Raw genomic sequence first — 14,726 nt, forward strand, 5'->3', positions numbered from 1 at the left:
AACCCAACTCAGTTTCCCATTAGTGATATCTCACAAATGCTGACTCCCACTCCAATGTCCCTTGAGATAAGGGGAATAGAGGTAGAGGGGAAAAGCAGTAGAGGTCTACTGATCTTACGATTTTTTCACTGAGCAGAGCCTTTCTATTGTGCTTATTTCAGACAGCAGAAAGTGATATCTCCATCTCTTTGGAGAGAGAGAGCTCTGGAAAAACTTAATATATCTGATTTAAATTTTGTAGGGGCTCCACTTGATACATACCTGACTCACTGGCATTCCATGTCACCCTCTTGTGAAGAGATGAACATTCCATCCATATTCTCTTGCCCTGGTAATTGAATAGAAAACAACCAATATCAATAAAGCAAATTACTTTCCATTTTTTATAAATTAGAACATCTAAAGATGTTATAGATTAGAACATCTAAAGATGTTAAAAAACAGAAATTTGAAATCAACTGGCTTAAAATTATAAAGAATTTGATTGGAATATGTATCTGAAAAGTAAGGGCACAAGGTGGCACAGTTTATTTGTACCAACTCCAGTTGTCAGTGACTCTCTTGGCTCTACCCTCTTTTGTATGTGGCTTCAATTTCAGCCAGTATCTTTCATGGTAGGAAAATTATAGAAGCTTCAAGTCTTACATCCCCAGATTGTCTAATCTCAGAGAAGAGATAACTTCTTTTAGGTCTTGTACTTATATTGTCACTGTATCCAGAGAAATATTTTGAATTAATTTTTTTAACTTAAAAATTTTTTTATTTTTGAGAGAGAGAGAGAGGACAAGCAGGGGAGGGGCAAAGAGAGAGGGAGACACAGAATCCGAAGCAGGCTCCAGGCTGTGAGCTGTCAGCCCAGAGCCTGACATGGGGCTCGAACTCACAAACCATGAGATCATGACCTGAGCCGAAGTCAGAAGCTTAACTGACTGAGCCACCCAGGTGCCCTTGAACTAATTTTCATAGGCCTGGGACAGGCTGATTCCCCCAACAGATACTTGAGGAAAGGGGGATTACAATTCAATTCCTCAGCTGGGCCAGGCTGTTTATGTCCCATGTTAGCTTCACAGAAGTGACAACTGGAATTGAATCTGGAGCTGGAAACCAGCCCCTACGTTTTCATAGAGCATTCCCAGGTGACAAGTACTTTCACATATACATACAACTTCCTTGAGGCAAATTTTCTATATGCAATTAAAAAGCTGAAAACTTAGATACTCTAATCTCCCGTAACTATGTGGATCTCTTCATGGAAGATTTAAAATGTTTTCCGGTTATATCAGTTTGAACAATGGACTAAAAGAGAATATGAAATGGCTTAAAAGAGGAAAGCGGAAGCAGGAAATTTATGGCCAAGCCTTGGTTGTATCTCTAGCTGTCTTATCTGCACAAGTCATACAGCTTACCTTCACCATCTTAAAACAAGAAGTAAGAAACTGCACTATGAAGTCTGTAAATTTCTAAAACTGGAGAAACACACATAACAATGTTGACTTCCTTTTTATGAGAATGTAGAGTGTGGTTGAGAAGGAAGGGAATCAGGAAATATAGGAAGGATGATGTATAAATAAGATTTTTAAATCCTTATGTACAACTTCCATTCTCCTCCTGTTTGTGAGGCCCAGGCTGGTAGGCCCCATCAGTATAGATCACCCAGCTCAGAGGTGGTTCTCAGAAAGCCTCACCCGGAGAGTTACTCCACCTGTAGCTAAAAAATGAGAGCAAAATTGCATCCATATGGACTGCCAAGGATTAAAATACGGAGAAGGATACATCAAAATTACAAAGGTTTAGCAACTCCTCATTTCCTGCTCTCCCTAGTCTCTGGCAACACCATTCTGTTCTTTGTTTCTATGAATTTGACTGTCTTAGATACCTCATCTATGTGGACCACAGTATTTGTCTTTCAGTGACAGTCTTTTTTTTTCACCTAGCACAATGGCCTCAAGATTCATCCATATTGTCATATTATAGGATTTCTTTCTTTCCTTTTTTAAGGCTGCATGGTATTTCACTAATATATACCACTGTGCGTATAAACAACAATTCTGTATTGTATGCTTGTACACTTAAAACTCTGTTGAGAGGGCAGATATTACATTGAGCATTCTTATAAAAATTTGTTTTAAGGAAAAAAGTAACATTGTTTTAATGAGACATCATAAGCTGGATAGATGAGGAATGGTAAAGCTGAGCAAAGCTGAGTAAAGCTGAGCTTGGTCAGCTAGGCTGAGCAAATGCAGTGGCATTTTGAATGGGCATTTCAAATCCATTTAGCACCTTGGGACATGGTATTATTTTGTAAATGAGAAAAATAGAGGTGTTAGTGTAGTCAGTGCTTAATTGGAATATTTTAATAGTTTGAATCATATTTTGTTTTTAATAGCATATCTTTCAAGAGGTGTGCAGAGGAATTTTCTACTGATTTTAATAAGGAAATTCATTTATGTTGGGTTTATAATAGGCATGCCTCCCCCCAAATACAGTAAAAAGCAATAATCATCTGTATAATTTTTAGACATTACATTAGAGAAAAACATTTGTTGAGTGATATGCACCGAGTTTAATCTTTGCTAATATTTTTGCTTATGGTAGGAATACAATAGGAAAAGATAGATGTATTTTTAAAAATTTTAACAGAGGCTTTTGCCTGCACACATTAAGCCATTTTAAAAGTGTGAAACCTGGGGTGCCTGGGTGGCTCAGTCAGTTGAGCGTCTCTTGATTTCGGCTCAAGTCAAGACTCCAGGGTCTTGGGATCAAGCCCTAAGTTGGGTCCCATACTGAGCACAGAGCCTGCTTAAGATTCTTTCTCTCTCTCCCTCTGCCCCTCTCCCTTACTTACACACACTCTCTCTCTAAGATAAACTTAAAAAATAAATAAAATTACTCCTACTTTAAAAAAAAGGTAAAAGTGTGAAATCTAATCAATCACTAAATATTTTGCAATCTTCCTAAAAATTACGTTTTGCTGAATTAGGCACATTTCCCCCCAAATTTCAGTTTTTAAAATTAATTTTTAAATATTTATTTATTTATTTATTTATTTATTTATTGTTTATTTATTTATTAATATATGAAATTTATTGTCAAATTGGTTTCCATACAACACCCAGTGCTCATCCCAAAAGATGCCCTCTTCAATGAATTTTTAAATTTTTAAATGGAGCCTTCGGAATCGTACATCAAGAGAGAAACATCACATTTTGCTCAACTTGTACTATTAGTTCATGGAGTGAACATTTTAGATTTAGATATTTGGTTTCTACTTGTCTGGTTGGTAGGGAACTCATTCATTAGCTCCTTTCATGTTTTTTATCAGTTACCTGAACAGCTGAAAAATATGAGAATGGCAGATTTTCTTCTAATTGTAATAGACTAGAATTCAATGAGATAAATTCACATATGATAGCTTGGGGTTATGTGTGTTTAAATCGGTAGTTGTGGAGGATGGAAAGTTAAGTCCAGTTGGGTGAACCTCCAGGCTACCGGAGGCAAGAGGCAGTGGTAGGGAGGCTGACCTGGCAAAGTAGTGTATCTGACACATAGGGAGGAGATCTCTTGTTTGAAAAATTACTTATAGTAGTTAAATATTTTATATTCAGTAAATGAGTAAAAGGTATTATTTTCATAATGAAGATTAAGGGAAAAATTCAACAAAAATGTTTGAGAATTACTAAATAGTCTGTTAAAACCACTCTAGGTTAATAGGCCCAAAAATCAAATATTATTAACAAATTTCTGGTAGCTTTTCCTCAATATCACCATAAAGACATTCCTCTGTCACTTGCCTCAGCATGGAGGGTTTATTTCTTTATTCTACATCTCTCTCCCACCATATTAGCAAGTTGCACTGGATGAAAATTGTGTTGGGCAAGAGAGTCATTAATCTCCTAGGGAGAACAAGTGCCCACCCACAGCAGAGTGGAAAAAAGTCAAATTGTGGAGTTAGAAAACTCTGGGTCAATATCACAAATCCACAATCACAATTTTATTGTGCTATCTTGGGTGAGTTACTGTCTACAAATTTTTAATTCAATATTAAAATAAGTTTGATAACCAAATCAAAGGTAATTTTTTGAGGCTCCATGAGAAAACTACTTGAAAAGAGGTATATGGAAGATCTATTTTCTTTGAAGCTTAAAAACGCATAATTATATTATCAGTAATAACAACAGTAATAGTATTATTACAGTAATAGAATAGCAATAAGTAGTAATGATAATTCTTGTTCTCCATGGTTAAAGTCACCCTTGACAATGACTGTTTGGGAATGGAAAAAATCATAAGAATAAACCAGTTAATCATGAAACTATGAAACAAATATGCAGTCTTTATTCTTGAGGTAGCCTTCAAGCAGCAAAGTAATCCATATTCTGGTACTCTGAAGTGAAATGTTAAATATCCTCTTCAAGAATATAATCTATTTCATTAATGTAAACAGAACCAGGGAGGGTTACAGTTTTTTCCTAAATCTTATTTTCTTTATTATCAAATACTTGTTTTTGTTTGTTTTGGGGGAGAGATGCGTATGTATGTGTAAGAGACAAACTCAGGGCCGGTCTTTCCTTCAAGACAGAAAAAAAAAAAAAAAAAAAAGAATGCTGGAAGGCTCCAGGAACCAGACTGTTATGCCTCACACATATTTAAGATCAAATTGCCCACTCTTTGAGATGTGTAATGGTGGCTCCTCCAATCGACTGTAAGATCCACAAGCACAAAGAACATGTTTGTTCTTATTTAAAAAAAATTTTTTTTAACGTTTATTTATTTTTGAGACAGAGAGAGACAGAGCATGAACGGGGGAGGGGCAGAGAGAGAGGGAGACACAGAATCGGAAGCAGGCTCCAGGCTCTGAGCCATCAGCCCAGAGCCCGACGTGGGGCTCGAACTCACGGACCGTGAGATCGTGACCTGAGCTGAAGTCGGACGCTCAACTGACTGAGCCACCCAGGCACCCCAAGATCATGTTTGTTCTTGTTTCATTTTGTTGTTATTGTTTATAATCTCAGAATACCTGCTATTTGGCACAATGGCTGGTACTGGAAATTATATCTGTTGAATAAATAGATGACATAATTTCAAATGAGTGAATATCCACCGGTGAATATACCTTGAGTAAATTGATGTTGCCTTCTACATTCAGACCTGGGGCAAAACTGAGCTGCTCCTGAGCTTGTGGAAGAAAGTTCTCTCATTTGGGGCTAAGAAGAAGTTGAATCTGGACCCCAACTAATAGAAATGAAAAGTGGCTTTATTACTGGGAATTAGTTTGTCTTTAGCTCACAGAACCAGCAGGGGTTGGGACGGGCCTATGAGGGTGGATTTGGTCTTTATTTCTTAAGAATATTCGTTTGTAATAGCAAAGTGTTCAACTAATGAATTATTCATCTGCTTTATATATGTGTATGAAAGTAGATAACTATATAGTTATATACAGTATATCTACACATAGAGTTATAGAATTATCTATGCTTCAAGCAATAATCTTAAGATTTAAAAAAATACAATAGCCTTGAATTAGTAGCAATTAACTGAAGGTATCAGTTTTTAGGTGCTTTTCAGAGAGTCAGCTCAAAGGAGAATGACCAATTGGAGAGACGAGTGAAATACAGGAAGAAATTACAGAGTGTAAACGTAGTTTTGAGGGGAAATATCAGAAGCTGCTCCGGGAGAGGAGCCTGGAAGAATAGAGGTTTGTATTTACTAAAGTTTAAGTATGTGTGAGAGGAAAATGTCACCTTGTTTCTAAATACAGGCTGGTGAGATCTGAGGATGCATCCATGACATACGTGGTGTTCCTAGAAAGACAGTGCCTGGCATGTAGCAGATCCTTCTATGGTGGTCATCATTGCCACTATTACTTTGTTTGTAATTATTAGTCTGATTGGTGTTATTATTTTTATGACTATTACTCTGATTCACCTTGTGTCTGGCCAGATAATACGTATAAAAGCACTTATTCAATATCCTGCACTTTTGTTGTTGTGATAGATGCTAAAGTTTGATAACACCTACAGTAAAACACGTAAATTCAGCCTTCCAGATAAGATACGTTCAGAAAAGATGTCATCAGCAAGGAAATAAAACAAATAATAAAAGAGAAGTTTATTTACTACTACATGCTAGGGAAGCTCATTCTGTTTCACCTAGTGCTCTTAAGTCATGACAAGTTCTGGAAAGATGCAGTCATGGGCTCCCAGAGAGAAGTCATCTTGTCTCCAGTTGAGGCTAAGACAAAAATCAGAAGATTTATCATAGTAGTTTTGCAGCCCACAGAACCTAAGGTTGAATGGACACTTATAGAGTGAGAAATGAGAGGCAGGATATGGATTTCAGGTCTTACTGTTTTGCCAAAGAAAACAAATGTCATTTCACTTCTTCTTCTTCTTCTGTGTGTGTGTGTGTGTGTGTGTGTGTGTGTGTGTGTGTCTGTCTGTCTGTCTGTGTTTTAACAGAGATATAAACAATTGTAAGGAAGCTGTTATTGCTGCGAAGGGATCCAGATAGTGAAAATTCATGGAAAAATGAGGCATCTTTTTCAAGGTCCATAAATTTCCAATTCCTTCCCCAAGAGTTGAGAACAAGTGTGGTTCTTCAATGTGCAGGGTGTCCTAATTAGGAAATGAGCTAACAATTTCCTTTTGAGTAGCCCTCTGTGTTGCTGACTATCTGAAGCAGAAATGTTCAGAGAGGCCAAATCTGTGTTCATATGCAATGTGGAATGACAACACAGGAGACAATATTTTGGCCAATAAATTCAGGCCAAACCATTTTTTTGGATGAATTATGCAAAGAGAACATAAATCTTCTGTTTTCCTTATATGTCGAGCCAGCATTCCTTGAAGAGAAGTATTTTATATCTTTCTTTTAAATCATAAACTTGTCAATGGAAAGGAGGAAGGGACTCTAGAGATATAAAGCTTAATATCTTTTCTCTCAGAAGATGTAATTAAAGGCTTATTAAGTGGTTTTTCCAAAGTCTTGTTTATGCTTATTACCGTCCTAGTATAAAAGGGAAAGATGAATTGACTTTCATAAGGAATGTTTTAGGAACAGCAAAACCCAAAACTGTAAGCTTTAGTTCATGTTTCCAAATGGAAAATGTATTCTTCTCTGGTTACTGAACAGGTGCTCACCATAAATGCTTACTACAAGCTAAAGAAATTACTTATATGGAACTGGAAATGGAAAAAGTGAGCTTAAGTATAAACTTTCAACTCTGAAGTAATTAAGTGGTGGGAAAAATTTTAAAGGTAATCAAATTAGAAATTTGTATAAGCAATCTGGAGAATAGTGAGCTTCGAAATGGGAAGGGTTTACTTAAGTAGTTAGTATGTGGAAAGTACACAATTTATAAAGAGGTTAATGCAAATATCAAAAAAGGAAAAATGTGGCTTACCATAGGGTAAAGAGAAAACTGAGAGTATATTATTAATTTATTTATTCACTCACCAAATATATCTTGGCACGCATCAGTACTTAAGACTGCCCGAGGTTCTAGAAAAAAAAAATAGTGTGCCAAAATGAAGGAAAATGACATTTAGAATTAACATCTGGGGGAAAATAAGCTTTCATAGACTTCCACATCTACCCAGGACCCCGACTGTGAAAACAAAATCTGATGAACACAAGAAGATGTGTTGTATAAAGGCTGTCTGCCCTTCTCTTTTAAATTGGTGAACTTCAGGATATATTTTATTTGCAGTTTTTAGGGTTTTGTGATTCTAAGGATCTCAGAAGAATGGATAAATCAAAGCTAAAATCTAGACCAGATGCAAAGGACAAGTGCTGTTTTCTCTTGGCCTAATGTATTGAAAGCATGCTATCGGGGATCTTTGACCTATTTCTGTCAATTCAGAGAACACAACTATCATAGAGGAAAACCCTCTATTATGTATCCTTCATAGCTACCCGAATATACTCCACATTACCTTATGGTTACAGGATTCTTGATCTTCTTCTACCGTTGTGTTGATTTTATTGTTACCAGATGTTTGGCCCTGTGCCTCGGGTTACCCAGGTTCACTGGCCCAACAAACAAAACAAAATTGGAATCATATTGAGTACATACATTTGGTGAAATAATGATATGTAAGAGAAATGAGAAGGATAGTGCCAAAGGGAGAAAAATTGAAGTGCTGCCTTATGAGGGCAGAAACACAAATGCCAAGAACATTTAAGAACCAAACTCAGCATTCTAAAGAAAGCTTTAATGTGTGAGCAAATTCCAGTGGCTACCAGGACAAACTATACTTTTTACGTGATTGGCAAAGCTTTGTTTTAAGGCACTGGGAGAAGAACGGACTGCGTAAGCGATGAAATGCGCATTCCCTTCACGTCCAAATACCCATCGCAGTGATATTTGTCCCAGCGCGTCTGCATGAAATTAGATTTTTAATACATTTTTATATTTATGTTAGATTGATCTTGGCAGATGGTTTTTAGTAAGTCATAACATTCAGTAAATCATACCAAACAACTTACCTTGCAGCATAGACTTCACTGTTGCTCAAATAAATGATAGCTGTGTGTTTGGTTACTCAAGAGAAGGATTTTCAGACTGTCCGTGCCAGCCCTACTGACTGCTCTTCATCTGGCCTCTTGAATTCCTACCTCCTGAAAGATGACAGGTAGGAGCCATCAATGACATATGTGGGGTCATGGAAAAGAATGTACCACTTGGAGCCAGAATACTACAGGTAGACTAATAGCTCTGCCATTTCCAAGCCATAGGACTTTAGCCATAGGACTTCCAAGGCATAGGACCAATACCTCCTTAAGTTTCAGTTCTAGTATTTTTATCTATGAAAAGGGGATTGTAATATACTCCTTATCTAACAAGGTAGGTGTGATGACCGAGTGAGAACATGTGTGGAGAAAACTTTGTAAATGAGGAAAGAGCTCACTACTGCAAACTGTTTGCAATGTGCAAAAATAACTTTTAAATTTGAAACTTGAAATCAAGTACCTCTGACAGTGTACTATTAATATTTCAATAAGTGTTTCAGAGACATTTAAACACATCCTGCCACTTGCTTCAATTTATTTTTGATTCCATTTGATTTGAGAGAAACTTGACTACTTGTTGTTATAATGCCCATTGAATTAAATATTCAGAAAATACCAGGGGCTAAGGATAAGTGTGAAGCTGCTCCATGTTTCCACTGAGATGAAATTCTGGGAGATAACAATTTATAACAACAGCCAGAATTATGGCCTTGGACTTCCCAATTACAGAGACAATCTTCTAGAACACAGAAAGGTGTTTAATCATTTGTGTGCATGTGTGTGTGTGTGTGTGTGCACGCACTTGCACTCGTGCGTGTAGCAAAAAACACATTATCTTAAATATACCATTTTAACTATTCTCAAGTATACAATTCAGTAGTGTTAAGTGTTGTCACATTGTCATGCAGATCTCTATAACTTTTTCATCTTGCAAAACTGAAACTGTATGTTTATGAAACACTGATTTTCCTTTTCCTCTCCCCACAGTCCTGTTTCTATGCTTCTGATTACTTTCGATACTTAATATGTGTGGAATCATATAGTATTTGCCCTCTCGTAGCTAGCTTATTTTGTTTAGCATAATGTCCTCAAGGTCCATCCATATGTAACATGGAACAGTATTTCCTTCTATTTTAAAGCTACATAATATACCGTTGAATGTATATTCCACATTTTCTTTATCCATCCGCCAATGAACATTTGGTTTGTTTCAATCTCTTGGCTATTGGAATAATGCAGCAGTGAACGTGGGTTGTGCAAATACCATTTTGACATCCTGCTTTTAGTTCATTGGTTGCATCGTCTGCTATTTCTATTTTTAAAGTTTTCAGGAACCTCCATGATGCTTTTCATAAAGGCTACACCATTTCTTATTCTCACCAATAGTGCACAAGGGTTCCAATTTCTCCACATCCTTGCCAACACATGTTATTTTCTGTTCTTTTGATAGTGGCCCTCCTAATGGATGTAAGGTAATATCTCATTTTGGTTTTGATTTGCATTACTCTTATGATTAGTAATGTTGAGCATCTATTCACATGCTTGTTATCATTTGTATATCTTCTTTGGAGAATTGTCTATTTAAGCCCTTTGCCCATTTTTTAGATTGAGTTATTTAGTTTTTGTTTTTGTGGAGTTTTTGTCTGTTTGGGGTTTTTTGGGGTTTTGTTTTTGTTTTTTGCTTTTGTTTTGTTTTGTTTTTGCTATTGAGTTGTATATGTTCCTTGTATATTTTGCGATATTAATCTGTTATCAAATATAAGATTTGCAAATATTTTCTCCCATTCCATAGGTTTATAGGTTAGCTTTTCACTCTATTGATTGTTTCTTTTTAACAAAATTTTTTTAACGTTTATTTGTTTTTGAGAGACAGAGACAGAGCACGAGTAAGGGAGGGGCAGAAAGAGAGGGAGACACAGAATCTGAAGCAGGTTCTAGGCTCTGAGCTGTCAGCAGACAGCCCAACGCAGGGCTCGAACTCACAAACTGAGAGATCATGACCTGAGCTGAAGTCGGACACCTAACCAACTGAGTCATTCAGGTGCCCTCAATTGTTTCTTTTGATGTACAGATGTTTCTAAGTTTGATATTGTTAAAATATCCATACTACCCAAAGTTACCTACAGATTCAATGCATCCATATCAAAATTTCAATGGTGTTCTTTGCAAAATTAGAAAAAAATATCCTAAAATTCATATGGAATCTCAAGGGAGCCTGAATAGCCAAAATAATCTTGAAAAAGAACAAAGTTGAAGGCCTCACACTTCCTGATTTCAAAACATCTTATACAGTAATCAAGACAGTGTGGTTTTGGCATAAAGACAGATATATAAACCAATGGAACAGAATAGCGAGTCCACAAATAAACTCTTACATATATGGCCAAATGATTTTCGACAGAGTGACAAGACTACACAATGGTGAAAGCATGATCTCTTTGACAAATGGTGTTGAGAAAACTGGATATTCACATGCAAAAGAAAGAAGTTGGACCTTCACTTTATACCATACACAAAAATTAACGCCAAATGCACTAAAACCCTAAATACAAGCCCTAAAACTATAAAAACCCTAGAAGAAAACAGAGGAAAGGTTTAGGACATCAGATTTGGCAATAATTGCTTGGATATGACACCAATAGCACAGGCAACAAAAGCAAAAACAGACAAATGGCACCATATCAAACTAATACACGTTTTAAATTCACAGAAGTACAGTGTCATGAAAATTATGGTATGAAACCTCCTAATATATCAAATAACCACAGTAGAATACACTCTAAGTTACATAGTGGCCTGTTGGCAAAGCACTGGGGGAAATGTTGGCTTTGGCTAAGTGAAGTCAGAAGGGGTGGACATGACCCGGACCCGTGTGTGATGGTGTAGAGACCCGAGACCATAAGATCCAAGTGAGGAGGTTGAAGTAATCGGATTTGGCTGGAGCACAGAAACATGTAAGTGAAAGAGATTGCAACCTGCCCTCCTTTCTAGGGGACGTCATATAGAGTTCTCATACCTTATCTCACAGATCATTACAGCCCAAAGTAAGTACACTTATTTCTGCTTAGTTCCTCTCTATCTTCATTTATGACACATAATATAAAATCTTTATTCATTTCCACATTTCATGAGTACTTGTTATATGGGAGAGGGCTAGGACTACACTGAGATATAAATTTTATAAAATCCATATTCCCTGTTGTCTATATTTTATTATATAAAAGCCTCTTTGAGTTCTTAAATCTAGTTCACTCGTAGATTTAGTGAGTTTCTGGTATCTATCAGGCCACATGAAAGGCACTGGGAGTACAAAGACAAATAAATTGAAGCTCTTTTTATTTCTACAGAAGTAGAATCTACAGATTCTACTTACAATGTTTTATCTTTTCTCTGAGTCAGGCTCCATCCTCCGTTATATGGCTCTGTATGAGATGCAATGCTCTTCTCAGTGTCTTACAAATGGAATTTACTACACATATTTATATGTGTTAAATTCAACAGACACCCACAGAGCAACTCTATGTGTGAGGCCTCAGTGCACACGAGACATGTGAAGGTAAAGAAGGTGTCACCTCTCCCCTTGAAATATGAAAGAATGAAATGATGGCATAGGAGTTTCTAGGGCTTGTCTTCCAAGAAACATCATTTTAAACAGCTACCTGCATGTGAAAATACGATCAGGAGGGCCAAGGATTCCAAATGAGAGATTATGGCACCTGAAAAAAGCATAGAAGTAAGAAAAAAGACCCACTGAAGAGGGTAAGAAAGATAAATTCCCACTAGTCCCGTCACCCCTACCCCAAGCCCAGGCAGCCCAATGCAGAGAGATACTCCCTTCCAGTGGGAGGAGACTGGAACGGGCACCTGACTTTACCATGGATCCCGGAGCTGGCCTGTCCCAGCACCAGGCTAACTCCTGTAGCCCGAGGTGGCTCCCTGCAGACTCCTGCAAAACCAGACTTCCGTCACCCAGTGCTTTCTGTCTCCAGTAGCATCAGGCAGCTTCTGGGACCCCAGTGATTCCCCCAAACGCACGCCCCCAGTTCACACTAGCACCTGCTGTCTCCAGTGGCCCCAGACAACTTTAACAGCCCCGACGGCTCCTATGGCACCAAGCTCCCAGTAGGCTCCTGTGAATCCAGGCTCCCCGGCAGTGACTGCCAACCGCAGTGGTCCCAGGAGGATCCTATAGCTTTCTCAGCAACAGGCTCCCAGAAACCCTCATGAACCTAGGCCCTCAACCCATCAGGGCACCAGACACCTTTAGTAGCCCCAGGAGTCTGGTGAAGCCCCAGGCAGCTTTGTGGGGAATCAGCTTAGAAATTCTCTGAGCTGGCACCAATGGGTTAACAAGGCATGAAGAATTGGAAAGCCATAGGATGAACATACCCAAGTTTGGGTAAAACAAGATTAGGTAAATAAGATTAGATAACCAGGGCAGAGGCCCCCAGTATAGGACAAATGGGGCAAAGGTCCCCGGTATAGGACAAACAGGGGAAAGGCCCCCAGTATAGGACAAAGGTATAGGACAACAGCAGAAAGCTGCTTTCACAGGAAGGAAGGACCAAATTAGGTAAACAGGTAAATAGGGCTATAGACCTCAGCGGGGAGAAGTTGCCCAGAAGGGAGCTAATTAGCAAAAGAAAGATGCCTTGTTGACCCCAATGTAGCATGCTCTCTCCTTCTTGTCCCCTAGACCAGTTTAGGTAAACAGAGGTGGGGCCTCATGTTTGTTGTAAACAACCTTCCACCCAGCACCAGAATATTGTTTTGTATTGACCCAAACCCCTGACACGGCATATCTTCAAAACCCCCTTTTCCCCCCACGCCCACGAGTTAATGTTCACGGTTTCATCGTCTCTGTGCATGCCCATCACACTTGTAAGCCTTCTGATCCTAATAAAAATGGAGCCAGGACCCTTACTCGGGGCTCTTGTCTCCTCCTGGACATTAGCCTCTCTCGCATTTTCAATCTTGTGTTCCGCTCTCTTGCTGGACAAGAGAGAACTCCAGACCCAGAGTCTATGACACAGCTTCCATGGCACCAGTCTCCAGCAGGCTTCCACAAACCCAGTTTCCTGGCCACTCAAGTGCCAGTCGGGCCCCAGGCCTACAGCAGCTTCTGTGATGCCAAGCTCCCAATAAGCCCCCACAAACTCAAGCTCTCAGCCAGGCCCAGCAGTAAGCCAATTACCATGGATAGAAGCTTTCAATGCACCCCAGTGCCAGGCTCACCCCATGGACTTAGATGTCAGACAGGCTCCTGCAGATCCAGGCTCCCACCTGCGTCACTACCACGTGAACCCTGTGGTCACAGCCTTCAGGTTGCCTCCCACAGACACAGGTTTCCACCACCCCAGTGCTAGATCAGCCCCTGCACACACAAGCTCCAGGTCGACCCCTGAGGCCTCAAGTTATAGGCCTCACTCTCATCATCTGTAACAGAAAGACAGTACAGAACATTCTTCTCTCAGATAATCTGGTTGTACAACCAGCTACTACATATAAAGATTGTTGAATGGTGCTTGGCACTGGTAAATGTTCAATAAATGTTGGCTGTTATCATTAATCTATCCTAAACGTGAAATGTGTTTTCTTTTTTTTTTTTTTTTTTTTTTCAAACTTAAACGCTTGCAAATGTGGGAGCGTGATTTGTAAAGAAATACATTTCCACTTTGTTTTTATTGCTGTCAGAGATTTAACAGCTCACCCCATTTTCTCTATGAGAATAATAAACTCTCCTGCTCTGCAGTGTGAGATTCCTTGGCCCAAAGGCAGAGTAATAGAACTTGGTGAAGACTGAATGTGAATGCTGAAACTCATCAGGTGTTGTGAACCATACTGTCTGAGAGGAGAATGTGTGGGCCATGGATATATGCTGATTCACTTAGAGGAGACAGAACCACATTCCCTGAATGAAACAGATGCTTGACCACAAAGGAGACTTTAACTCAAATCACGTGGCATAAGAACACCTGGGCATTGAACAGTTAGGTAGCGGGCCTTGGAAACTTCAAAGAAAGTTGTAATGGCCGAGTGGCATGGAGAAAGTGGCTTCCATGGGAAGCATAAAACTCACACGCTAATCCTGAAGTAGACTCCACAACCTTTGACAACACTGTTTCTATATGACTAGAACTGATAGAAAACTGTAAACTCTTTCCCCCCAAATGTTCTACATCGCATAAACTCCAGCATTTATATGTTCTGCTGTG

General features: G+C 38.7%; 1 long non-coding RNA gene across 1 annotated transcript in view; it reads right to left on the minus strand.

Moving 5' to 3' along the window:
- Positions 1–7,454: 7,454 nt before the first annotated feature.
- LOC144615076 (uncharacterized) overlaps positions 7,455–14,726 on the minus strand; it is a 100,223-nt gene continuing 92,951 nt past the window's right edge. Inside the window, exons 2-4 of the long non-coding RNA XR_013553463.1 lie at positions 8,488–8,619; positions 7,935–8,028; positions 7,455–7,500 (exon numbers count right to left, since the gene is read on the minus strand). This is a non-coding gene — a long non-coding RNA (uncharacterized LOC144615076). The remainder of the gene's footprint in view (positions 7,501–7,934; positions 8,029–8,487; positions 8,620–14,726) is intronic.

The sequence above is a fragment of the Panthera onca genome, chromosome F2 (assembly GCF_046562875.1).
Source record: "Panthera onca isolate mPanOnc1 chromosome F2, mPanOnc1 haplotype 2, whole genome shotgun sequence".
Taxonomy (NCBI): domain Eukaryota; kingdom Metazoa; phylum Chordata; class Mammalia; order Carnivora; family Felidae; genus Panthera; species Panthera onca.